The sequence below is a fragment of the Grus americana genome, chromosome 3 (genome assembly GCF_028858705.1).
Source record: "Grus americana isolate bGruAme1 chromosome 3, bGruAme1.mat, whole genome shotgun sequence".
Taxonomy (NCBI): domain Eukaryota; kingdom Metazoa; phylum Chordata; class Aves; order Gruiformes; family Gruidae; genus Grus; species Grus americana.
Window position 1 is genome coordinate 35,162,410 of NC_072854.1, and position 26,329 is coordinate 35,188,738.

Consider the following 26,329-nt stretch of genomic DNA (forward strand, 5'->3'; position numbering starts at 1 on the left):
GCTACAAATCTCTACCAGGTACCCTTGGTGAAATACTTTTTTCAGTGCCTCTTAGCCTGGCATAATTTTCACAGTGATGGCAAAAGTCAATTCGCTGCCACAGAGCAGTTCCCTGGCTGAATTTCAGTAGATCAAGTAGATCACTCTGGAACATGGAGACATCAAAGCTCTTCAGCAAAATGGTTATGGGATTGTTTTCACATGGGGAAACAACAATTTTCTCTCATCTCATTCTTGGAAATGCTCAGAGCATTCTAGTTGAAACTTCCAAAACCAATTCAGACTCAGCCAGACATCCAACCCGAACAACTGAAGTTTGGCAAAGCTGTGAACAACTGGGTTTCATACAAGACTAGATTTTTTAATGAAAAATGTCAGGCAAACTTAGATAGGGGTCCTGTTATCAGCTTGCTCTGTAGTACGTCTTCTCTTCTGTGCCGCAGCTTAACATCACATTTGTAAGTCAATTGGTGTACCTAACTTTTAATATAGCATTTAATATCTGCTCACATTTATACTTCCCATTTTCATCTATTGCTCATTCCCAGTTGATCAGCTACATTTTGCTGACACGATGACTACACTTGAAACTAATAGAAATCCTTCAAATGCCCCTATTAAGAGAGTTCCAGATTATTTTCTAGATCAGAGAAATCTGTGTCAGCCTCACAAAAATACCTGGATGGAACATCTTGATTTTTCCCAGTTTTCTCATGACTTTAAGGAAGGATTCACAAGGAAAAGTTAAGAGAAAGCTACAGAAGAAGTTGACAGATCAACTAGTTCTCTTTCTAGAATTAAACAGATGAGACTCACAATGTACTTAACATTGATAAGACTGCTTATCAACCAACCCACTCCCTCCTTTCTGTGTTCAAAAAGAAGCATGTCTAAAAATGTGATAAATAAAATCAGAGGTTTTATTAAATAACTTAATACATTTTTGTTTGTAACTGAAACATCAGAAGTAGTGTCTTCTGACTTTTGCTGTCTTATTCTCAGGGGATTTCATGGTTTCTTAGAGAGTACATGAAAAAAGGAGATGGTCATGATCGGTGAGCTGACATACACAGTGCATTCTCAAAGATGCCCTAAGAAATTTCTAAATATTCCTTATAATGGTTTCAGCCAGACCTGCTAAGATTTTTCCTTGATTTGATCTGCAAATGACCTATTTTGGCAGCATTCGAAAATATATATAAAAATAACATAACATCTGCAATTTACATTTTCCTGCCTGTAACGCTCCATGACAGCATTTTTAAGATGAACCTGTCTGATGCTCTGCCAGACTTCTCTGCAATGTCCTTGGGAATTTTGACCTATTAACTACAATGGAGTTTTAATGCAAGCTGTTTAAGGCAGGCTTGTTTCCATAAAGAAACTGTTTTGGTTTTAGGGGTTACACAGATAAAAGCCACTCCTCAGAGTTAGAATCCAGATTATTCCGCTGAACTGCATGACAGAATTGCAAAGTTTTTGCCATCCTTGAGAAGCCTGTGGAAGGAGAGTTGTACCAAAGAAGACAAAATAAAACACAATTAAAATACAGCAGTAGCTACACTAGGTATTTCTTAAACTGTCAAAAGCTATATAATCCAGTATCATCATCGGACTCACAGAAAACCTAGGTTCGTTGCTTCCTTCGTAGTATACTGACACCATATTATTTATTTGTACTAGTAGATATTTTTTTCAGTGATGGCTATGTGCTTGCTTAAGTTCTCTCTATGGAGAGAAATGGGAATATGAGGTTAATACCAATATTCTCCAGCACTAAATCGGTTCCCCGCGGCCTAGAGAAGGGCTGGGACACCTGCACACTATCTCTACAGGCTCAAGGATGGATGTGCTTTTCTTGCTTGGCTTCTGGTGTTACAGCTACCCATCCGTCCTGCTGCCAAGGCTTTGCCCCTTGGGGATTCCCACCGCAGGGGGACGGGAAGCAGAACAGTCTGATTAGAGCCTGCAGCTGAAATTATGCTGGGCAATTTCTTCTAGTAAACAATTCATCATGCCTAAAAGCATCGGTTTGAGTACTCCGAAGAAGATTTGGGTCAAATTCAGTATAAAGTTTCAGAGAAATAAAAAATGAAAATGGCATGTATGAACTGCAGAAACAGTTCCTTTTGCTATTTCCGATCTTTTTTTCCCCCACACTAACATCTCAAGAAGGCAGAGGTACTATCAGAGTGAAGCAGAAAGATGATGAGAAAATGGTTTCTCTGCCCTCCTTTTCCACACATCCCAATTCCCTGTCAAAGCCCAATAGCGTGTTAAGTTCTTACTATACAGAAATAAACTGTTGTTCAAATCGTCTGCATAATTCAAAATGTGTATTTGAGTAAGAATGAGTGAATTTTGGGTCACAGAGAGTAAGAACAACTCTGTGACTTTGCATGTAGCTCCGGGTCTTCCCAAGTGACAGGTCTTGCTCCGGTGAATATTTAAGTATTTCATACGAAGCAGACTTTTTTTTTTTTTCCTGCAAAGAGTGAAGCAGACATCTCAGAATACCTTGTATTTAAAGTATTTTCCTGGGAGGTGGAAGACCTATATTGTAGCAATCCCTATATTATAGCAATAAAGTATTCTAACCTTTTCTTTTCTGGGTTGTTTTGGGTTTTTTCCATGATTCCAAACTCCCGCTTGTCATCATCTTTAAATTTTGCTAGAAGAGCCCCATAATAAAAAACAGTATTTTACAATCTGGTAAAATATTTAATCCTAACAAAACCTAATGTGCCTCACTGCAAATCCTGAAAAAAAATAGCAAAGTATTTATTTGTTTTTAATTTTTTAGATTCAGCCATCAATCAAAAAAGTAGAGATATATGCACAGTATTAATCATAATTAATTTTCCTGGGAATTCCTTTGAAGGACTGAGCAATGCATCTTTCCCACTTTTCTCTTTGGGTCTCTCTCTTACGTGCTGGCTGCCTCTGAAACCTACCCTCCACCTTCTTCTCCTCTCTTACAGCTTCAGAGGTTCAGGGGCAGAACTGGGAGCACTGTAAATGTTCTTGCTTTCTGTCTGGGAGGAAAACACTGCTGCATTTGTGAAAAGTTCCTTTTGTGGGTGAATCACAGTGAAAACTTTTATGATCCAAGAAATCAAAACCTGTTTGCTAGGGGATTATACATTAAGATGGATAAAATATTGTTTATATTGACCATGGTAACAAAGATAACTACAACAAATATATAGGGCGACAACTAATGTAAAATGCAAAATATCTGTCGACAGATTTCATACCTATATGCGCACTATTATTTTTATTCCCAGATTCAGGTGCCTATTTTCTTAGAGCATGGGAGCTGAGATGAAGGGAAAGGAGAGGAGTTGCTGCTGCGCCATCAGCAGCTGTGGGATGGCTGATGTGCCCCCCCAACACGTGACCTGACTGCAGCCCTATTTCTGCTGCACTATTACAAGTGAGCAGTGTGAATAATTGCGTAGTTACGGAGTTGCACTGTGGTGCAGGTAAAGCCACGAGGAAGGCAGCGTTGTCGGTCTAAGTAAGGGAGCCTTGAGATAGGGTTGATGTTGGGGTGAACTGAAACGTTATCTGTCAGCTGTAGCTGTCAGCAAAAAATATTAAAGAAAGAGCAGCTGCATCATGCCACAAGCAGGGGAGTGGAGCGGTCAAAGCTCCAAAATAGATTTTAGAGTCAGACAAAGTTTTCTTTTAATGAACCCCAGTAATAGTCATGGACTGTTTATTTTCAAACTTGCTTTGAGCCAGTTGATAATGCTACTGATTTTAAAATGCTTTAAACCAATGCTTGAGATGCAAGTAAAGAAGAGCTATTTCAAATAGGACTTACTGAAAAGGATGTTACTACACCTATAAAATGTAATTTTCCCTACTAATTATTTTCAGCTTCTGTAGCTTTAAATTTACCCTCACCATTTTTGTGTATAAGTGCTGATATAACAATAAAATTGATATGACAATAAAAAATCATAACCAAGTTTCTCAGCTGGAAGAAAAATTATTGGCTTATTATAGCTTCTGTAGCATTTATTCCTCTGTTTGAGAACATTTAATTAATAAGGTTCTAAGCTATCCTGAAAATATTTATTAAAGAATAACATCTTACAGTCTTTTTGGGTTACCATTAAAGAAAATAATAAGCAGCAGTCTCGTCTGGATCTTGAATTCCAAGATAAATGTAATAAAGCTTGTGGCAGGGTGTTATTGTTTACTGCTTGGAAAAACTTATGCAACAGCAGAATACTGTTCTGATTTTTGAGCTGCTGCTAATGAAGTACAACCAGACAGGGTACATCGCCATGAGTCAGGAAATCTGGATGTTCCTGGACAGAGGCCAAGGGAGCTCAGACACATCAGAGATGTGATGTATATGTATTCTCTGGGGGAGATACACTGAGTTGTTTTCAAGCATCTCAAGCTGCCTGATTCAAGAAGCAACCAAATGACCACCCTGAGAAGAAGTTACTAGCTGTCTGTTTCCCAGAGTCCCTTGTTTTTACACCAGGAAAACAAGAATGAAGTAGGCTGTCCAGGGGAGCTTAGAGATTAGATATTAGGTTCAGCCTTGAGACAGTAGGTCCAAAACCCTGAGGGTTTAGCTTTGTTCTTTCACTATAAAAAGAAAAAAACCCAAACCAACCAATAACCAAACACAAAACCGAACAAAACAAAACCCCTAAATTAAAAAAGAAACCCTGATATGTTACAATTTACTGTGAGACTTTAAACAAACCTTTCAAACTCATGGTTTGCTAAAAATGGTATGACTTTTTGGTAAGAGCATGGGCACTACCATTGTACACATGGGGACAAGCTCCGCTCACCACAACGCTAAATTGTTTGCGGAAATGCTGCTACGTTTCAGTACAGCACTATGGTACATATGCAACTCCCTAGCATTTTTTGAGCCTTCAAAAAGTTGTTATTGTGGGCCCCAATTTTTCGAGTGACATTAACTGGTTTCCTAAAGCTAGTTGGTATCACGTAAAAGGGTGCCACCGGTTTCTTTTCCTATACACTCTCCTTTCTTGCAGCTTAACATAACTGCCTCAGGAGTCTTTAATTTTTCACTCTCCCCTACCCTTTTTTTGGTAGGTGCATTTTCCTTATCTTCCACAACCCTCCCCTGCATCGTGTCCCAAGGGAAGGCTACAGCTTTCACCGCCTCTCCCAGCAGAGCAGGACATGCAGAGCAGTTTTCCCAGTTGGTGCTGGTACCCCCAGGTACGTGGGTGGCTACTTGGACTTCCACATTCCACTTCAGCTTCATCAGGGGAAACTCTCACAATAAAGACCTGACCTCCCTTTCCTGAAGTCCAAGGGAGAGTCATTTATTACCCCATTCTTTTCTCCCCTGGAAGGGCTCTCAAGTAAACTAAGAAATATATTCCAGACCTACTACTTTGATCTGGACTAGCTTTGGGCCCACCTTCGCAGTTGTTGCTGCCATTACACCGCGGCAGGGCATGGTGTGGTAGACCTGCATTGTGTTCGATGGTGTTTCAGCAGCTGTGATTGCAAACCTTGGCCTGCCTCTTCTGTGCCCACTGAGTGTGGGACTCTGCCCTGCTCTTGGACTCACTGTCCCTTCTGTTTACTGGTACTGCCAACCACACACATTCAAAATCTTCAGATAATCTTCCAAAGTTGTATTTCAGGAGATTTTAAAGCAATACATCATGGCATCATATCATCTAGACCTCATAGACTTCGACTCTCTTGAAGCCATCAGGACTTGTTTTTTCTAATTTTCTCTAGCTTTAATTAAAGCTGAGAGTCATGTAATGGCAACCTATCCCCTAGCGTAAATCCTTATCAAAAATCTCAGTTGCCACGAGAGTCACCTGAGCTGCTGCCGCCATTGCTTTAACAAAGCGGGCAGGACTGGGAACCCCAGCTACTCGCTGAGCCTGCAGGAGACAGGCAGCACCGCAGGACATTTCTGTTTTCCAGGCACTCTCTCTTCCCCCAGAGAGTACATGGGGTTTGTGTGCCTCCCCACAGCCCCATGCTGTCTCCAGGGCTGCCCCACCACCAGCTAATTTGGGCAGTCACCACCTGCCCACCCCTTCCCTCAAAGGTCCTTTTTTCCTCCGAGCTGTTTTTTTTTCCCCAGCAGCCTCCTCCTTGTACCAGGCAGCTTGTCCTGAGCACTCCCAAAATAACAAGAAGCCTACGAGCTGACAGCACCGTCTTTGCCCTATGAATTACTTCCGGTACAACTAAACCTGAGGGAATGGTTTTGTTTTTCCCGAAATATTTTAGTAGTGACACTAGTTTGGTTCTGTTCTTGCAGCTTCCTGGTCACGTCCCCTGTCCTCCTCTTTCCTTTTTGTGCTGTGCTTTACCAGTATGGCTGATTTTTTGCCACACGCAACTCAGGGCACAGCTATGCTTCCCTCTGAGGAGCTCCTCTAAAAATACGTATTCTTGTCATTCAGACTAATTCAACTTCTATTCCTACTTCTCCCAGTAGAATCTGGTTTCCAAGGAGGGCTATTTAAGTCTCCTTATCCAAAGCTGTTGACATGATGTTCAACACTGCAACATCTCAGGGTGTCAAAGTCACTGCTATATTTATTCTTGTAACATCCCAGGTGTTATTAAAAGTGTAGAAGTAAATAATTCGCTGAGAGTCATACAAGGAGTCATACAAGTGATGTGAAAGCCAGCCATTTAACCAGCCTTCCTCTCCCTCCCATATGATACCTAGGACCTCACATTTTAAGGTAACATTCTTTGAAAGGGATAAACAACAAAATTCAAAACCGGCATGTATATTTTGGAGAGGCAGCCTGAATTTAGCAAAGTGTTTCTGATTAATAAGCAGTCCATCAGATGTCTTGTCACTCCTACAGCCTATTCCCTGCAGCATGATTTAGTCTTTGTTTATACAACCGATGCTGGAGGTATCTAAATTAACCCTCCTCGTGTGCAGTTATGTTTGCCTCATTTTTAGATACCCACTGCTGTCTTGGAGGGATTTTTTGAGTTGACAGCAGTTGCCTGCAGAATTGTTCCCGCTCTACTTTAACAAACCGTTGTGTTATGTTCAGGGTGTTAACTGAAAACCTACACAGATTATTCAGTTTATTTCTGATGCATTCCTGCATTTCCTTTGTGCTATCTGAGCTCTAAGGAGAAATTAATTATGCTTTCTATAGCTAACATCATGTATTTTTCTAGCACTTCGTTAGTTCTCAGAGGCCTGTGGTGATAGAGGTTGTGGGGAGTGTAGTGATACTGAACAGGGACTAGAAACTAGTATCGCTGCAGGGAATTTGTTTTCCTGGAGCCAGGTAGCTGTGTCACTGTCACAGAGAAGGCTCTGAACGGCCCTCAAGTACCACAGCTATCCTGTTGTGTATTTTCTTCTACAAATAGACCAAATTCTGTATCAAAGCTATTAACATTGTACCCCCTTCATCTTTCCAGTAAAAAGCTGTTCCAAAATAATTTTAGGTTTAAGAACATGTTCTCGGAAAGTGGGAAAATCAGTTTAGTTGTTTTTTTTCTCCAACCCATAAGCTACTTTTGAAACCATTGCCCATATGGATTCAAGGCAGGGTAGTTAAAGATGCTCTTGGCTGGTTAACCCATGGTTTAGAGGCCCCTAGCTTTAGAACGCTAAGCTTCCTGGCCTCGTGCTGAAGCACTTCTTGTCTGTCCTAGCCCATTCTGGTGTCTTTCAAAGCATGATCCCGTCTTCCTAAATCTCAGTAACTTTCTCACTAACTTAACCCCCACTGGAGCATATGGCAGCTTTTTTTATTAAAAAAGCTGCAAGGCTAATTTGTATGACCTCTGTGTGTGTGTGCAAGTCATATTAGCTCCTCAAGTTCCTCTCTGCAGCAAGTGCTGACTTTAGACAAATACAATGGGACCTGAGACCTCTGCACTCCACCAGCTGTGAAAATTCCCTGGACTTCTACTCATCTCTACTGATGACATCAAAATTTTAGTTACAGTATCCAGTTTTAGGAACATTACTTGCTGATTCATCTAAAGAGAAGAAGAATACCTGTCTTCAGTAGTTATTCTTAATAGATATGAGAAATCCTCTATGGAAAAATTGCCTGCCACATGCCTTTGAGTGCCACGAGGCCACTACTTTGTCCTCATTTCATGCTACAGTAATCACCACCACGTAAATTTAGATGTTTCCACAACCAAGGGCTATTCTAAACCAAAAGTGCCTAAGCTAGTCTCAGGTTAACCTGAACTCCATCTAGGAATCCTGTTTGCCATATGTGCATCATGTTCTGTTCCTGATTAGGATACAATTGGAAAAAGGTGTTCTGTAGGAAAAGTGAACTCAGCAGTGGAGGCAGTCTCCAAGGTTTCCTTCCTGAAAAGCAGCATCCCTGTTTTCCTTCCTTATTTGCTTATTACTGACCATCTCAATGCCAGCCTTTCAGCTTATTGGACTACCTGGAAAGATAAAGATACTTGATCTTTTTTTTCAGAATTATTTTTCAGAGAGATGGCAACTTAATGGCATCCTAATTCTAAATGTTTGACTTTCAAACAGAATATGGCAGGGAGGAGGAGAAGGAGGATGTGCATTCTAAAAGCTGGAGTAAACTAGGGTAGAGAATTACATACAATATTTTTGCTTCATATTATGCTTAATTTAGCATATAACACATCAAAATATAACAAAATCAAACAAAAAACCCTACAGATATTGCTGCTTTTGCAATTTTGAAAGTGCCAAAGGCCTGTGATTTATGTTAGTATCAACTGTCTCTCCAGCCATCTTTTATTCAGCGTATAGATTTTGATACACTGATTATCATTGCTGGCAAAATAGTTCTCGGTCAGCCATGTTCAAAACTTTGTGATCCAAATAAGATGTGAGACCTTATAATAATTACAAATTTAAAATACTTAAGATACCTGAAAGTAATCAAAGCGCCAAGCAACCTGATAACCTGATCAGACTCTGGAGTCAGTCCCACTTTGAGTGAGACTGGGTGACTTCTGCCAGTTCCTTCCGCGTAAATTCTGGTTCCGTAACTCCGTAAGTGGCACCTCTCATTCAGAGGACGTGCTACTGTGACCCTGCCTTTTACCATTTGCAGTGTGATACCTTCTGAGACTTGGATTCTAGCTTCTGGCTCGTGCCGCTCACAGGGGCAGTGGTTCCCACAGCCAGGTGCCTCCTAACACGTGGATCCTCTGGCACTCAGGAGCCCTCTTGCCACGTGTGTCCCTCCGTGCAGAAGGGACATCTTGTTCTGCACTATGTTTGACATGCCCGAGGACATCTAGCATGGCACCATTCTCTTCCTTCTGACTCTCGCCCAGAGTCAAAAATTGGAATGTTTAATTTTCTCTAAAGAATTTTATCAGATTGAGGAACTGAAATTCTTATCTATTGGAATATAATTCATGTTTCTTTTTATTACAGAAGTCCTTGTAGAAGAATGAAAGGAGGAGAAATAAGACACTACAGAAGAACTACTGTAACCTTTACCTTAAAATTCAGATCCAAGAAGTTTTGTGATTAGAGTTGGTGGGACAAGTGAGATTTTGGGGATAAGTATGAATGACAGACACAGAAATTGAAAAGATTTAGCATGAGAAATATATGCATAATTTTTTTTTTTTTTTAATTTTAGTCAGCCCAACACCAAACTAGTCATGGTGAACCACATGTGCTTTGCCACCCTTTCATTTATGTCCTCGCTTATGGCTTTTAGAGAGATATTTTTTCAACAATCTGAATTACGTATTTTTAAAGTAAGAATGTCCTTTGAGTCACATAACTAGATAGTGTGAGATTTTATGAATATCCTACCTACTACGTTCACAAATCTGAATTTGAAGATAAATTGTGTGTGTTTTTCTTTAGTGTATATTTGTTGTCACAGTAACTGCAGTCTTCCCAATAAATGGAAATTGCATCGTTTCCTTAGCATTCAGGTTATTGCACTGAAATAGCACCATGAACTCACCACCGCTTCTCCCTTCCTGTTGTCAAGCTGGATCTCATTTAGTTACAGGAACAGACACTAAACCAGGTTAGTTTAGATATGTGTGCATTAGAAAGCTGAAGCAACTCTGCTTAGCCCCATTACATCCTATGACTCATGCATGTGTGGGAAAGACCTTATTTTCACAGAGATCTCTTAGATAAACAAGGCAAGTTGGCAGCAATTCGATTACACTGATGTTAGCAGTCTCCTGCTTTCTGTTGCGTTCGGTTGCTTTATATTTGCTCAAAAATGCAAGCAGTCTGATAAACTCTAATGAAAATTCTTGCAGCAAGGACACACAAGATTTCATTTTCAATTACTTTTTTTTTTTAACAGGAACAGCCTTAAAACAAATCTCTAAAAAAATCCTTTTCTGTTATTACAATAGAATCCACTTTTTCTCATTTTTTTTTAAAGTTTGTTAGTGAAACTGTAGCTCTACCTATCCACAGCCATAACACACTAGTTAGTTAGATACCTCCCCCCCAAAACCTACAAGCCTCTAAATACTGTGGACTTCAGATAGAAAACAGCATAAATCACAAAACATTATACGCTTTGACACCACTTCCCCAAAAAGGAAAAGCAAAGCAAGCCACCCTTACTGTATTAAAGAGCTCTTCAAGCATATAAATCGAACTGAAAAAGTTTATTGCAAGTTCATCAAGGTTTTTGCTCTTGTTCTGAAACCCTGCTGGTTTATATCTGAATGAGTCTGGCCACATCACAGGTGATTAAAATTTTTAATTGCCGTTTTATCAGCTTTGAAATGAAACTCCTTCGCACAATGTACAGCAATCTTTCAGCTTCACACACCCCTTTGCTTGTGTCAGCTAACAGCGACTAGACGGGTTGCCCATTTAAGGGAAAAAGTACAAGCTCCAGCCTATTTCCCTCTGCTTCGGATGTGTTTGTCCCACTCCTTCAGCAATGCATTCTGTAATGCCAAAAAGCATTTCTTCTCTTACAAAAGGCACGCACACGTGCGCGCATGCACATTTCTGATTAAGTTTCAGCTCTCACTGAGCTGCGAAATCAAGGAACTGGATGTTGAAATTCTTCATTTTCTTTTCAGTTCTATAATATAATAATTTTCTATTAACTGGGGGAAAAAAAAAACCAACCTCATTGCCTCAGAACACTACTCTCTAAACAGCCCAGGATAAATCATGCATTTAACAGTTGTGTATCTATAGGAGAATGATTTCAAACCAAAATGCGATTGCGCTTGTAGGATATGTGTTTTTAATGGCAGGAATTGTCTCTTTCTCTGTATTTGCAAAGTGTGTAAACCACTTTGGAGGCAACCACAACCTATGTAATCTTACATATCATCTTTAGAGCTAGCACTTGCATGCTTTACTTGTGGAAAAGATTTAGAGATATAGTCCAGCCAAAGGAGAATGAGAATGATAGGGCAAAGACATCTTGAATTAAAAAAACCCCACAAACCTGTCCCAATTAGGAAGATTTTGTGTTTGCATTGATATTAGTACTTATTTTGCTATGATGGTAAGAATAAAAAGTAATACAGAAAGTGCAGCTGGAGGAGTAGATGAAAGGACCCAAAATAAAAGGAAAAATCTAATCAAGTATCCAGAAAGGCACAATTTTCGCAAGTACATTAGGCATCACAGAATCTTCAACAAGATTAGAGACTCACGCAGTCTCTCCTCAACAGGAAATAGGTAGAATTGTTCCTGTCCTTTGGACACCAGTACCTCAAAGAATAACTGCAGGACTGTGTTATAAAGGCTTTATTTTTCTAGTATCACTAACTTGGTACAAATACTAGCTACTAAATGAAAAAAAGAGAGGTTAAGGAATCTTAATTCTTTATTAAATAATTGTTTGCTCAGTTGTCCAATATCTTCCAATATCATAGAAAAACTGTATTCCCCAAATAATTCCAGGAATTTTGTATAATATTAGGAAACAACTTTCACTAGAAAACACTGGGAGAAATGAAAAGAGAGAAGGCTAAATGTGAAAAGCACCAGAATATGATGATGAAGCTGAAAAGTATAGGTGTTTGTGTTTCTCTTAAATAAATGTTTAAACTGTTCTTTTCTATATGACAGATCATTATTTTATCACATACACTATTTTATCTTTCTAGCTTTCAGCTCTTATCTTAGGTTTCATATACTAAATATTTTTGGTGAAATAGGAAGTATGAATAGATGAAGTGGAGTTCCTTCTCCTTTGTCTTGTTGTTTTATCTGGCTTCTTCACAAATATTATAGCTCTATTTCTCCAATGGCATTTCAGACATGTAGAAGGACAAATTCCCTGCCCCCAAATTCAGTTAATATATTAAAATAATATGGCAAACTGCAACAACAGACCTTGAGAAAGGAAGGGAAGAAACAGGAAATTAGAGAAAAAGTAAAATGTCTCTTAGGAAAAAATTATTTGGACAGGAATATAGATGATCCATTTTGTTAAATGCTCTTGAGGGGAATGGAAATTTATCTGTCAATTATTGAACACTAAGACCTGATCTTATTAAACTCAAAGGAAATCTCACTCAGAATTCAGTGGCATAAACCTGGCCTCTGACTCAGTGCAGCTCTGAGGCACATTCTTAATTTATGCCTGGGGGCACACCAACTGAGTTAGATGAGATTACAAAAGCCTTAAATTAAGCTTGTGTGGAATCTGTGCCAACAGAAAGATCCTCCATCAGGAGGAATTTTACTGATACACCTGTATCAGTAAAAAGCTTTTAGTATGGAAATAGCTACGCAGGCAAAATTGTCACCCAGAAGAACAAAATAGGGCATACTAGTAAAAGTAGAGATTTTCTAATATAGCTATGCTTACTCCACAGACTGCTTGCTCCACAGGAAGCACAACTATATCCTCAGGAGTCCTACCTTGGTCAACATCAAGGGCTACAAGGATGATTAGCGGACTGGAGCATCTCTCGTATGAGGAAAGGCTGAGAACTGAGTCTGTTTAGCCTGGAGAAGAGAAGACTGAGAGGGGATCTTATCAATTCTTATAAATATCTAAAGGGTGGATGTCTAGAGGATGGGGCCAGACTCTTCTCTATGGTGCCCAGTGACAGGCCAAGGGGGAACAGGCACAAACTGGAACACAGGAAGCTCCATCTCAACGTGAGGAAAAACTTCTTCACTTTGAGGGTGACAGAGCACTGGAACAGGCTGCCCAGAGAGGTTGTGGAGTCTCCTTCTCTGGAAATATTCAAAACCCACCTGGACGTGATCCTGTGCAACCTGCTCTAGGTGATCCTGCTTTAGCGGGGCGGGGGGGGGGGGGGCTTGGACTAGATGATCTCCAGAGGTCCCTTCCAACCCCTACCACTCTGTGATTCTGTGATTGATGCTGTGACATAGCTCTGTTAGTAGACAAGTTTAGTCTTTCCGTAACATTAACATCAGGTGCTACAGTGAGAGGTGCTATAGAAAACTCATGTGTCATTAGGTCAATTTGAAGCTTACTAAAGCCGGTAGCATAGAGGACGGACCAGCTAACACCAGAGCCAAAGGTTAATAGTCTACCAGATATGGGCGTGAGGAGTAGGGGAAAATCAGGGCAGGTGTAGGCAAGGACAGAACAGTGCTGAGCTTTGAAGATGAATTTCAAGTCTTTGTATTTGGTGTTAAAAAGAACCAGACGTTCTATAAAGAGATTGAAAGACTGAGGTGATGACAAAACACTCAGTTAAGATGATGACTTTAACTGTTGCTAGATTGGCCAAAAGAGGCCATAAATTATAATATTGCTGTAATTAAGGTGAAAGAACAAGCCACATGCAGAGTCTGTAAGTGCATTCAGATTGGGGGGGATACACAGTCTTTAGCACCATGAAAGGCACCATTCATTCCACCGTTACAGGAATATAAACAAAATCAAAGTAATATATAATGGGGAAAATAAATGGGTATGCTATGTCTACTTGTCTTCCAAGAAAATCTCTACAATGGAGTGTATCGCCAGAACCTAAATTACTTTTTGATTTGATATAAAATTGAGCTTGGTTTCACTGTAGTCATTAGTAGAATTGGCTATTCTTCAAATATGAAACCATCTGTTGAATAGCCACATTACATATTCCACAGATTTGATTGGAAAACCCCAGAGCCTCTTTGTGGACACCTGTTGAGAAGAGTAATTTTAGCCTCCTCCTCCATTTTGAAATGGAAAGGAAGACAGATGTATGTAAAACCACAACTCCATGTGTTAGAGTTGGAAGTTGCTATCAGATTATTCAAAAGCCACTTCATTTGATAGTTATCAGGCTAATAAATTTGCCATTTGCTTTTAAAAACTTTGCTAAAAGTAAATTGTGCAAGAAAAGTAGAATTGTAAAACCATCTATTACGCTGAGCAACAACTAAAACCAAAAAGCAGTCAATAATTAGCATAGCATTTTCCCGGATTTTGCCATCCCTATATATTCAGAAGGTAAATTTGCCATTTCTCCACAGTTTATTATTTGCTGATTAACTCAGTCAAAATAAGAAACAGTAATTTTCACTCTAATGTCAAGATGACAAAAACTGTACAAATCATGTTGTCTCAGTTTTAGTTCCCACTGTACAGCTTCCTTACGAAAAAATAACTTTCTCAGGATATGTCTATATTAAAAAGTAATACCAAAGTTTCCTTTTGAGATTTAGATTTGGGATACCATAGTGCTGTAGTAATTCCACAGCAATTATTATAACATTAAATCATGGCCACCAAAAAGTATTCCTAGTTAATGCTAAAGTAGTGTGCCCTTTGCTATGAAATAAAATGTAAACTATATTATTTTTGCTTTTAAGAATTTTCCTCCATCCTAATACTTCATTTATCTTATTGTTTCACAGGCAGTTACGTTCTCAGCCACCAAGTCAAAGTTGCTTCAGAGTATTTTAATTTCATCCAATCTGTAAGCATGTCACTGCTAAGATGTGGTATTGATGTCATTTCTATAGTATGCAGGGATGAAACTAGAAAAGCTAAAGCAAGGCCTTCTCATCTTCCTGAGGCAGTCCCAGAGTCCACAGACGAAGTGTCAAACACCACAGACAGTCAGCATAGACTCAGGCAGTCCATTCTTTCATTAGGACAAATAATTTTCATCTGAGACAATTCTACATAAATCTGTGAACAGGGTTTTTGCAGGGGTTAAGTGCATTATTTAAATCTTTACTTCATAACCGAATTCATATTGCATATAAATTCACAATCAGCACATCTTTTAAAAATTCATGCATACTAGATTTCTTTTGTTTCAAGAAAATGGCTTTAAAGGACGGGATGGGGGGATTCGTTCTTCAACTGACCAAACAGCTTTTGTCAGTTTAGACAAAGCAAATCATACTAAGCAATTCCTCCCTTAAATGACGTGACCCTTATGGGACCATAGGATACGCATTGCCAACAGGCAAACAGGCTGCCACTCTGCTGCCAGGGTAAAACATCTCAGAACTGGTTTCTTATTTATTTTGCTAAGAGAAACACACACTTTAACACCAGTGACCCAGCTCAAGCACACAGGTCACAAAAAACATGTCAGTCTTTAGGATGGTTGCATTATACAGCTAATCAATCGAGCAGAGATTAATATTCGGTCTATGTAAATAAGTACAAGAGGAAGAACCGAGAGCTGTTGTCACAAGGGTAGTATGAAGGGCACCAGGTGTGCCCGCGTGCTGAAAGTTAGTATGGAAACAAAAGGTACAAACGTGCTGGGGCACAAAGTATTCGGTTAATTCAGTTACTGAATGGCTATTTCCTCTTATCACACAGGCTGTCACTGTTTTTAATAGCTGCTAGACTGTCACTGGTAGGGGATGATATGTATTCTATTCTTAAATGTTGGTTTGTCTTCTGTCAGCATGTAAGCAGATGTAAGCAAGATACGTGTCGAAATCTAAACAATTTTTTTCATATGGATACTTGATTATGCTCATTCTAAGAACTGCAAAAGTTATTTAAGCAATGTTTTTCTGTGATGCAAACGTAAAAAAAAAAATCTAAAACTTTTATCCCAGCTTTCATCTACTGACATTTCCAAATCATGCAGAAGATTGTTCGTAGAAAGAAAGAGACAATAGTCACTAGAAAAGAAAATCACTTCTTGTAAAAAAGAATCGGAGTGCTTAGCTCAGTCTTACCTGTCAGCAACACGAACCTAGGAATATATCCTTTAGACCGCAAGATCGCAGTAGCTCGTCCCACAGTACTACCACAGTGGTAGCCTGATCCAGCCCAGGAGAATACAGCAGAGAGAAACTTTTCCCACTTTTCTAGGTCTACCAGCAGCTGAAGTAATGAAGGAAATGGGGTAGAGAACAGAAGACCGGAGCTGCTTCTCGCAGAAATCCCAGGCAGGAGAAGTAGGAGGTATACTCCGTCTGTGTCTCACCCACACTTTTGTTTAAAAGTTTTTTCAACTGTTGCTAGGTGGTGTTAGGCTTTGGCAGTTTAGTTCTCAGATTGTATTTCCCCTCTTCTGGTCTCTTCACACAGTGTTACAGCAATGACTTTGTTGAGCTCAGCTCTCTTGTGCTATATTTAACCAGTGTTCTCAGCAAGTCAAGCCTGTCAACAGCTGAGAAGTTTGGAGCGGGCTTTGCAGAGTTCCTCAGCTGCTGAATTATCAGTGGATGTAGCACTGCACAGCCCAGCTACTACATTCACTGAAAGATTGTGGGGAAACTGTCAAATCCTTTTAAGGGCTTCCAGTGACTTCACGGGAGTAATTACTATTTAAAGCAGTAAGTACAAGATGTGTATTTAGGCATATATTTTAGACTGCTAGAGAAAGAATACTTGTGTTCACAGCAGATGAGTTCAATTATTTATACAGTGAGGATTTTCCTAGGACAAGTAGGAAGTTTATAATTTGAAAGGTATGCACGTCACTTGAGGAAAAATTACATGTGGGGAGAACTTTTTGCAGCATAATTTTTACGGAGTTTAAATATATTAAGATGACATGGAGAAATTAATGAAAGGCTTAGGCTGGAAAGTTTTCAGTGTGATATTTATTCCAAAGACAACTTTTTTTCCCAGACCAAGAGCTTCCTACAGCAATTACTACTCTAACTCTCACTGAAGAAGATAAGGAAAGCCACACAAACCCCGATTTGTTTGATACGGGTATTAGGGACACATTACTCCAGGGCTGTACACATTTTGATGTATCCACACTTGCTTCTGGATCTAATTACTCTTCCTAATTCTAAGCTGTAAGTCTCTTAACCAACACACCAGCAGTAACATCGGACAGCTTTTCAGCCCACAAACCACCATGACATCAAGATTCTCCAAAGATGTTGCAGATATCAGACTCCAGAGCAAAGTTCTACCACCTCATAGCAGAACAGCCCCCGTAAATGTCTCTGGCAAGGAAAATTCCTTACCCCAACAACTCTGTTCTTACCTGAGGTGTGCTTCAGAGCCTCCTTTGGAAAGCTTTTCCCTGGTGACAGTTTACGATATTCATCTAGGGTTAGATGAAGAGGAAGGAAAGAAAGAAGAAAGGGAAGAAAAAAGTAGAAAGATGCTAAAAAATTCGCTTGTCAATATTTATACATTGAGACACCCCAACCTTTCAGAGCAAAAGAAGGACATTCAAGCACATCATAAGAATGACGTTGGGTCGCTGTGCAAATAGTAGGATGGGTAGCGAAAAGGTATGATGCTCTTTGTGGCAATTTCAACGTGCAGGAACCTAATCAGCCACAACTATATGAGATGCTGGGGGGTGAGTACGAACCCTTACGGGAGGCAGCTGTACGATTAGCTGTAGCCTGGGGCTCTTACCCTGTCTCTGGAATGACTTCTGCTTGATCTGTCTTGTTTTCTAAACAAGTAAGGAACAATGAAAAAAATACTTTCATTCCCAAGGAGCTTATAAGGAGAAAATGAAGTAAATATTATGTATTATGTCGAGTAACTGATATGGATGACACATTTATAAATACCTCAAATGTTTCCATCATGTCAAATATATTTTATTTTGGAGATCAAGTAATAATCACTAATTTCATGCTGTCCATTTCAATATTTGACGTGTACAGAACAGCTAGAATGTATAAAAATAGCAACACTTCTATTGTACAGAAACAGCTATTTGGAAGATTATTGTAGAAACAGATAATATATTGGTACAAAGTTTGGTGTTACATGCTTACAGTTTGAAGTGCATTATATATATCCACATTCTAAAAAGAACATCTAGTTTTGTTCCCTCATATAAAATTGAGGTACTCCAATCAGATGAGTAATGTTTTGACTATTCTGGCCTTAACTTCTTGCACAAACTGCAATATTAATAGTACTTTATCCATTCAACTACAATAAATCAGGAAAAAAAAAAAACAACCCAACAACCCAATTAACTTGGCTCATAAATCTCAAAGAAACCAAATGATTCCCAACATTTTTCTCCCATTAGTTAGTGGCACATTCACTGAGGGGAACACAATACAACTTTTTAGGAGGCAATCTCTGCTGCCAGCCCTTGTGGGTGGGTTTCAATAGTGACCTGCTGATGCAAGTCAACTTATTCTTGTACACTTGAAAACTTACTCCCCAGTTATGCACCATAGATATTAATCCTGTAACACAGTGGAAATTTCAGCAAAAATTTGGGGAAAATAGATTTTGCAAGTGAATCAAAGAAAGGACTTCTACCATAGGAAAGAATGCAATCAATCTGCATTACTGGAATTGTAAAACTTTTAACTTTGTGCAGTATATAAATGGTTCGCATCTAAGTTTTTCCCCTACTGAATGATGGAAAAAAAATAGTAGATATGTTGTGGAGATTGGGAAGTAAGAAGAGGAAAAACAGAACTACAGAAGAAACTTTTTAGTTTGGCATCCTACATTAGGTCCTAGTGTGAACATACAGCATCATCCTAAGTCCTAGTGACATTCTACAACTAAGTCTAACACGTAACTTTCCCACAATTTCTGATAATTATGATATCTCTTAATTAAGTAACCATGATACTACAGTCCAAAGTAAAGACTTCTAAGAAAATTTTTAATGGAAGCCAAAGCTCTCCGCATTATTTCAATCGAAACACCAAAGGCCAGAGCCATGCAAAGGAAAGGGACAAATATCACTCCAGAGAGTGAAGAAGAGCAGGAGCAGGACCTGTTGCCATTTTTGGAGATAATTTAGTCACAAAGACAGAAGAGGGATCGTCATTGTTCACACTATCATATTTCTCTGTACTTACTTTACTGGAAAATGGAAGAAAAATTTTTAGGATCTGAGGTGCTCTAGAGAAATTCCAGGCTTGAGGCAGCAATTACTGGCAGAAAATCTACGGGTTTTTTATAGAGAAGATCAAAACAGATGTCTTCTTCTGACCTTAGTGGTCCCTACTGACCTTCAAATGTATGCCTGTAAATAAGCTTTTTCTGGAACACATACAATAGAATTACTAGATAATTTTTATCTCAGCTATCCATCACTGTAGTGCCCAGGTGTATCTCATTCTCTTAAGTCATAGTAGCATCCAGAGATAACAACCTTCTACCTTTGTCTTTTTCAAACATTTTACATCATAATTATCTGGACTAATGTATTAGAAAAAAATCCGCAAAACATATGCAATTAATCTTAATTTTGCTACTGGTAAACATGTCAGATGTATCAAAAAAATCAGATCCTTGCCACAGTCACAAACCTCCAGGAACACTTACTGGAGTTTTCTAGTCTTTCCTTTAATAATTTTGCATGCTTTATCAGTGAGATAAAAAAGGGGGTCTTTCATTTTGATGCTTCATATGCTGTCTTGATCTATATTCTGTCTTCAAAAAGTATTTCTGGCTTTTTTTTTTTTGGGGGGGGGGGTAATTTTAGTGAAAGAAACACATTAAAGGACCTGGCTATTTCAGTTATTTTGAATTTCGTATTTCTCCATTGTGCCAAGAAAAATATTGTCATTTCATAAGTCTTCTCCAGATGAAGTGAGGTGCAAGTCAAAGATGACTTGAGATAGTTAGATACATAGCCACATCAAGGAAATCAGCTGGCCCATCAGACTTAGAGGGGCACAACACAGTCTACAAAAAATGACAGCAAAACCAGTGATAGTAGAAATACGTTTGGACACTTTTGAATCTGAAACTCCAAAAGCTGGCTCTGACTTACAGTTGGGTTATATGGAGACAGCCTGAAGTATAAATCTGGAGGAAAGTGCCAACTCAGACCTCCGGAAATGAAGCTAATCATCTTATTTGCTTCGCTGCCACACCCCAGGAGTGGTATGCAACTTACTCGGAGACTATGATAAAAATGAGTTGAACATGGATTAATTGCTTTTAAGGCCTGAATAAACTATTTTCATAACCTAATACAGCCTCCTACACAAGAAAGGCTGTGGAATTTTCCTCCTGTGAAACAGCAAGTTGCAGTGACCTAAAGCGCGTCTTCTAGAGAGATTATATAAATGAAATATGGACAGTTTACTCTGTCAAGGTATAATGAAGTCCAACAGTTAATTAGTGTTTCAAGCAAATTAAACTTTGCAATTTATTTCCAGTTTTGATGTTGGGTGACTTTAGCTCCTAGCCCATGGATGACTACTGAGTGGCCTTCAACCTCTCTCCATTTGTTCAATTCTAAAAATGTTCCTGTGGAGATTACCAGCCCTGCAGAGAACATCCAATCCTACGGGAGCTAGCTGTACTTTCCCTGGGTTTTGTGGCCCCTTTGGAAATAGTGCACAGATGTCCTTGGACCACAGAGTGAAAACGATTCTACACCACTTTTCCCTATGTAGGTAAATAAAAATCATAATCAAATCAGTTCAGAGTCTTCTCTTTTAGGGACTAAATACAGTGAATTTCTTACTGTCCCTTAGCAGATATTTGTATATTAAGAAAGAACCCACTCAAGCTACCTACAGTTGTTAAAAATAATAAAGCAAATAAACAAGCGTCCTACTTGTCTAATCCTGTGACATTAGATTACCCATCAGATAAATACGGATAAATAGAGATAAAAATAGAATACTATTTTGAAGCTTAAATATTTCCTTGAAATTATATATTTAGGATAAATACACCTAGGATATGTTTCATGAATAAACTCATGATGAGATGTTGCAGTGCATGAAAATAGTTCTGTATTTTCTTGAGATTTGTTTGTGCACTCTTCAACCCTGAAGGGATTCCAAAAGAATTGCTACAGATTTTTGTAAAGTAAAGTAATCAAAATATCACCTTCCATTTAATATTATTACAAATCTTACTTTTATAAAGGAAAAACACTCAGAAAGGACCATAAAGATATCAGCTGCAGGTAGGTAATTACCAGTAACACATGCAAGGAGTATTGTAAACACGTGCCCTTAATGAAAGAAACACAAACTTCACTTACACTTTTAATGGAATAAAACCAAAATCTAACAAGCTATGAACCAGAAAACTGTAGCTTAATTGCAGTCAGTAGATCAACATCTATGTTATACCAGTGGTAGGTCTGGTCATTTATCTTTAAGATGGCTTCAATTCTTTCTGCTGTCTTGCCTTCATTAGTCCATCAGTAGCAGAAAAAGTGGAATTATCAAGTAGATGCAATTCCATTATTGTAACTCTGTAACTGTACAGATATCGACAGAACTTGGTAAGATCCCTCTGCTATAGGTGTGCTCTTTACCAGAACTCTCCCTTCCATACAAATGAGCCATCTTCAAATGAAAAGCAGCGGTCTGAAGTGAAAGATGGCAGTCTTCGTAAACTAAGAATTTTACACAATAAATATGTAGACCAGAAGTAATAGAATATTTTCTCCAAACAAAACCGATCATCTGAATGTATTATTAAAGCTGCAACACCTAAGGGCTAGATTATCACGAACAGCATCTCTATCCTTGCAAACAGTGTCATGCACTCTTGGATGTCCATTGGAGGTGAAGCTCTCGTTTTGGCATCTCCAAGAACACAGTGCCACCTATCTATACGTTAGGGTTAATTCATGGTAGACGGCATGAGAGGATGGGGAGAGGGGACTGTATTCCTTGCATCCAGTTCAGCGCCATCCATTGCTCCCTCTCTTGCTTCCCTGCGGGCTGGGGGGAGGCTTCTTCCACTGCACACCCCCAGGCTGCAGCTGCATGTCCCCTAAGAGACTGGTTTCTGTCATCAGCTCAGTGCCATTTATGAGCTTCATTTCAAGTTCTGACTGGTTATACCTTACTTTGCTTAAGACATTGTAATCTAACACTCATATCATTGGTACTCCTACAAATTTTATTGACAGAAGCCTAAACTGATTATTATATCATCTGGTGACCTGTAGAACTTGAATTGCTGAGGAGAAAGGAGTGGCTAAAACATGTATAGGCATCCTGATAGCTTCAAAATAGGTACCTGCCTGGAGTTATCTGTCTAGCAAAGGGTAGGCTCACAGGAGCAGCCTTTCCTAATTTTGTCTCCCTGGAAGCCTCAGGACAAGACGACCCAAAGATAGGTCAAAAATGTACTTAAGATGTAAATAACAGTCCAACTAATATTTTCATGAAGAACTGTCTCCAGTCCCGTGACAAAACTACACATACACCTCTCAAAGACAGTCGTAGCATTTGCAAGAATAATTTGTGTGCACTGAGCAGGAGAACAAGAGGGAAAGGATAAGGTATTTAGATTCAGGCACAAATCCATGCTTGAGGAACATCTCTGCAAGGGGCTAGAAGCAGGGTTCTGAAATTCAAGATTATAATCTCTATGGAGTATCAAAGACAAATAAATATGGGCTCAGCTAGGCTCAGTGCCAGGTCCTGCACTTGGGTCACGACAACCCCATGCAATGCTACAGGCTTGGGGAAGAGTGGCTGGAAAGCTGCCTGGCGGAAAAAGACCTGGGGGTGTTGGTCGACAGCCGGCTGAACATGAGCCACCAGTGTGCCCAGGTGGCCAAGAAGGCCAACAGCATCCTGGCTTCTATCAGAAACAGTGTGGCCAGCAGCAGTAGGGCAGTGATCGTCCCCCTGTACTCAGCACTGGTGAGGCCGCACCTCAAGTACTGTGTTCAGGTTTGGGCCCCTCACTACAAGAAGGACATTGAGGTGCTGGAGTGTGTCCAAAGAAGGGCAATGAAGCTGGTCAAGGAACTGGAGCACAAGTCCTGTGAGGAGCAGCTCAGGGAACTGGAGTTGTTTAGCCTGGAGAAGAGGAGGCTGAGGGGAGACCTTATTGCTCTCTGCAGCTACCTGAAAGGAGGTTGTAGCCAGGTGGGTCTTGGTGTCTTCTCCCAAGTAACAACCGATAGGACAAGAGGAAATGGCCTCAAGTTGTGCCAGGGGAGGTTTAGATTGGATATTAGGAAAAATTTCTTCACCAAAAGGGTTATCAATCACTGGAACAGGCTTCCCAGGGAAGTGGTTGAGTCACCATCCCTGGACGTATTTAAAAGATGTGTAGATGTGGCACTGGGGGACATGGTTTAGTGGTGGACTTGGCAGTGTTAGGTTTACAGTTGGAGTTGGTGATCGTAAAGGTCTTTTGCAACCTAAACGATTCTATGATATAAACATAGATGTAGAAAATATCAAAATAAATATAAATATGGGATATATGGAAAATAGCTTATTTCTGTCAAACTCTTCAGCAAACAACAGGTCCTGTTCTCTAGATATCTCTGAACATTTGCCATAATTTACACTTTGTGGTGTAAATTCACACTTTGTGGTGTGATAGTCAAAAATAAAACAGTATTTCAAAATGCCTTTTGTTTTTAAGCAGTGATGTTTAGAACAGTTGTCTAAGGACACAGTTTCCTGGGGTGTTAGGAGAGACTTGTTTTGTCTTTTTTATTGACTGTTGAAAGGGCAGGAGAGTTTAGATAACAAAATTTTAACAGTAACAAGTGAGGATGAAAATAGGAAATTTAAAAAAAAAAAAAGGGTTTATTGTTTTAAGGCCAGTTATGCCCTAACTTTTCCATATTAGCATATAAACTTTCTGCATGTTTTGGCACTAAAACTATATAACTACTTCCCCTCCCCCCCCCCAAACAGCAGGAGGATTTGTATTTTTAAAACATATCTGTTGGAAAACATTCTCTGTAAAAGAACGCAAATGCTGCTCCTGTTATTACCAGAAAGTCAGCAGTTGGAATAACAGAAAAAGTTTAAACTACGACATGTTTGTACTGAATATAAAATCTGCCACCTTCCCTCTGACTACGAAGCACCGTGCTAGCACATCAACCATGGGAGAATTTAGCACTGAAATAGGACAAGGAGACCTGGATCACACCGGTATGTGACTGACTTAAACCATATGCTCATAGTGCTAAAGAGCAAACTGACAAATATAATCCCTTTTCTTCCATATATATTGACTATGCAATTGCTTAGAAAATTCATCTGAACCAAAACCTACGACGAACGATAATCTCACTACAGATTGGTGACAGGCGTCCGATTCCTGTCTACTAACACAAATTTCTGAGACGAAAAACCCTCTAAGTTAGAAGAAACTACTTAAGGTTCCTCTCAGTCCTTGTAAATAAGAATGCAGGTTTTTAGAGAAACCGAAATAGTGATGGGAGGTGAGATGGGAATCCCTAGGCAACAGGGAAATGTGTTACTGCACAGTGCAGAAATCAAGAGAGGGGATACATAGAGGAAACTGAACCTGCAGTAGCAAGAGCACCACAGAATGCCTCCTCGCAAGGCACCTCTGCCCACAAAATGAAAAGGAGACAAACAGAGAAAGTACCTTAAACTTCTTCATCCACTAAACTATTTGCTTTCAGGGTATAAGCAACCTCCAGAGAATGAGGTACATTCTAAAAGTCAAATGTAACCAACAATCACCACCGATAGCCATGTACATTTTCTTCTTTGTCATTACCTGGCTAATTTAAGCAGATCTACATTCAGCTAATTCCTGAGTATCCCTTCTTTCGGTACTCAAAACCATAACAGCACAAAAACTGCTGAGCAGAGAAGCCAGAGCTAGTACTGGCTAAAGAATTTGTAAGGAATTTATATTATACTATTTACTTTAGTAGGCCACCTTTCTCTTTACAAATTAACAATATTGCCACTTCCTACTTGCAATGTCATCTTTTTTAAAAAGATATCACAGAATCAGACAACGGTTGAGATTGGCAAGGACCTCTGGAGGTCATCTCATCCAATCCTTCTGCTCAAGCAAGGTGACCTAGAACAGTTTTGTTCCCCAGAAATTCCTGAAATTCTGGTTATTTTTATGTTTTCAAGACTCTAGCGTGTCAAGACCTAAGTCTTCATAGTTACCTAAATAAAACAGGGCCAGGCAGCAAGTTGCACTGATGGTTGTTCAAACCAATAGTGCTCTCTGGTCATTTAAGTGCTACAGGTCTTCCAATGCTGAAGAGCACAGTTTCTAACTGCCTTTGAAATCAGAGTTTTATGGTCTAAGACAAGTCCAAAGAATCTCTTGAAGTACACTTTTAAGTGTTCCTCAGGGTTCAGTTGTATTCTTCAGGGTTCAATTCTAGGGCCAGTCCTGTTCAATATATTTATCGACAATCTGGATGCAGGAGTTGAAGGCACCATTAGCAAGTTTGCTGGTGATACCAAACTGGGAGGTGCTGTTGACTCTCTTGAAGGACAAGATGCCTTGCAGAGGGATCTAGATAGATTGGACCTTTGGATTATGATTAATGGGATGAAATTTAACAAGTTAAAATGCTGGATCCTGCACCTAGAACAGAATAATGCCGGACCCAAGTATAAACTGGGAGAGGAGTGGCTGGAGAGCAGCCCCACAGAAAGGGACCTGGGGCTGCTGGTCGACAGCAGCTCAATATGAGTCAGCAGCGTGCCCTGGCAGCCAAGAGGGCAAACTGCATCCTGGGGTGCATCAGACACAGCATAACCAGCCAGTGAAGAGAGGTGATTGTCCTGCTGTATTCAGTGCTGGTGCAGCCTCACCTTGAGTGTTGTGTGCAGTTATGGCCCCACCATTTAAGAAGGATGTGAAGGTCCTTCAATGCATCCAGAAGGCAACAAAGCTGGTGAAAGAGTTGGAAGGAATGTGCTCTGAGGAGCAGCTGAGGACTTTGGGTTTGTCTAGTTTGGAGAGAAGGAGGCTGAGGGGCGACCTCATTGCTCTCTACAGCTTCCTGAGGAGGGGGAGAGGGAGGTGCTGAGCTCTTCTCCCTGGGATCCAGTGACAGGATGCACAGGAATGGTTCAAAGCTGCGCCAGGTGAGGTTCAAACTTAATATTAGGAAGCGTTTCTTTACCAAGAGGTGGTCAAACACAGGACCAGGCTTCCTAGAGAGGTGGTCGATGCCCCAAGCCTGTCAGTGTTTCAGAGGCATTTGGATGATGCCCTTAATAACATGCTCTAACTTTTGGTCAGCCCTG

At 39.8% G+C, this 26,329-nt stretch overlaps 1 protein-coding gene across 4 annotated transcripts in view; it reads right to left on the minus strand.

The window, feature by feature from the left end:
* FILIP1 (filamin A interacting protein 1) overlaps positions 1-16,638 on the minus strand; it is a 113,084-nt gene extending 96,446 nt beyond the window's left edge. For 2 of the 4 annotated variants that reach the window (XM_054821305.1, XM_054821304.1), the window contains exon 1: positions 16,115-16,597. The gene's annotated coding sequence lies outside the window, so the exon portion shown is untranslated. Of the gene's footprint in view, positions 1-16,114 lie in introns of all 4 variants that reach the window. The other 2 variants (XM_054821302.1, XM_054821301.1) reach the window with 2 other exon arrangements.
* Positions 16,639-26,329: the final 9,691 nt, after the last annotated feature.